This window comes from Myotis davidii, unplaced genomic scaffold, assembly GCF_000327345.1.
Source record: "Myotis davidii unplaced genomic scaffold, ASM32734v1 scaffold1489, whole genome shotgun sequence".
NCBI lineage: Eukaryota > Metazoa > Chordata > Mammalia > Chiroptera > Vespertilionidae > Myotis > Myotis davidii.
The window spans coordinates 89437-91099 of record NW_006300029.1 but is presented as its reverse complement, the minus strand read 5'-3'; positions in this window follow the sequence as shown (position 1 = coordinate 91099).

The window sequence follows — 1663 nt, the reverse complement described above, 5'->3', positions numbered from 1 at the left end:
TTGACAGTGATTTAATTCTGAATTTCATTATTTGCCTGATATAGTAATTTCTAGAGGGGTTAATAATAGTGAGTAGTTTTTTTCCTGTAACAAATTTCTCTTAGATCTTTATCTTTTATTAGATAGGAGTAGAGGCCCAGTGCATGAAAATTCATTCACTGCAGGAGGGGTGTCCCTCAGCCCAACCTGCCCCCTCTTACAGTCCGGGAGCCCTCAGGGAATGTCCTACTGACAGCTTAGGTGACTGGGCTGATCAGGGGAAGGCACCACCCCCATCAACCTGCTGCTGCTGCCACTGCTGGCCATGGCAGGTGCAAGACCTAAGCCCTGAACCTCGAAGCCACTGGGGCTCATGGCTGTCAGAGCTCTGCGCCTTGCGGCCGCTGGGGCTCACAACTGCCTGAGCCTATGGTTGCCTGAGCCCTGGGCCTCACAGCCACTGGGGCTCAAGGTTGCCATGAGCCCCAGGCCTTGCAGCCACCGAAGCTCACAGTTGTTAGAACCCATGGATGCCTGAGCCCTGGGCCTTTCAGCCACTGGAACTCATGGCTGCTGTGAACCCCTGGGCCTTTCAGCCACTGGAACTCATGGCTGCTGTGAGCCCCAGGCCTTGCAGATGCTGAGGCTAATGGCTGCCTGAGCCTTGGACTTCACAGCTGCCAGGGCTCAAGGTTGCCATGAGCCTTAGGCCTCGCAGCCACTGGGGCTCGAGGTTGCCTAAGCCCAAGGCTGCCTGAGCCCTGGGCCTCGCAGCCACTGTGGCTTTTTCCAGATGGATGTCTGAATGGATGTTGAAAAGATGTCCACCCTAATTAGCATATTACCCTTTTATTAGTATAGATATATAGATTATTATCAGTATATCTTATTTAATTTTTTTGTTTTAATATCAGGAATAGGGAAGGGTGCAAAGGCCCTAAAACAAGATAGTGGGGCATAATATAAAAACTGCAGGTAATTCAATGTGGTTAGAGCATAGATGTCAAGGGGGATGATCAGTTGTACAAATATAAATCTGAAAAAATAGGCAAGAACTTGGCCATGCTAAGGAATTTTGAATGTATTCTGTGTATGTTGGATTGTGAAGGGCACTGAATAATTGTAATCAGAGGATACTAGAGTCAGATTTTTATGTATAAAAATCATTCTAGCAGTAGTGCATAGCATGAATTAAAAAAGTGACTTGAGGCCAGTGTAGAATCCTCTATACTAATAAAAGAGTAATATGCTAATTAGACCAGACATTTTCCAGACATCTTCCAGAAGTCTTTCTGGACAAAGCCATGGTGGCAGGGGCCAAGGCAGAGGTGCTTAGGGGCAATCAGGCTGGAAGGGTAGAGCAGTTAGGTGGCGATCAGATCCGCAGGGGGGAGCCGTTAAGAGTGAGCAGGCCAGCAGGGGAGGGCAGTTAGGGGTGATCAGGCCAGCAGGGGATGGCAGTTAGGGGTGATTAGGCTGGCAGACAGGCAAGTGAGCAGTTAAGAGCCAGCGGTACTGAATTGCGAGAGGGATGTCCGACTACAGGATTGGGCCTAAAACAGCAGTCCGACATCTCCCAAGGGGTCCTGGATTGGAGAGGGTGCAGGCCGGGCTGAAGGACCCCCTGTGAATGAATATCGTGCACCAGGAATATAGTCTACACTAATAAAAGAGAAAAACGGAA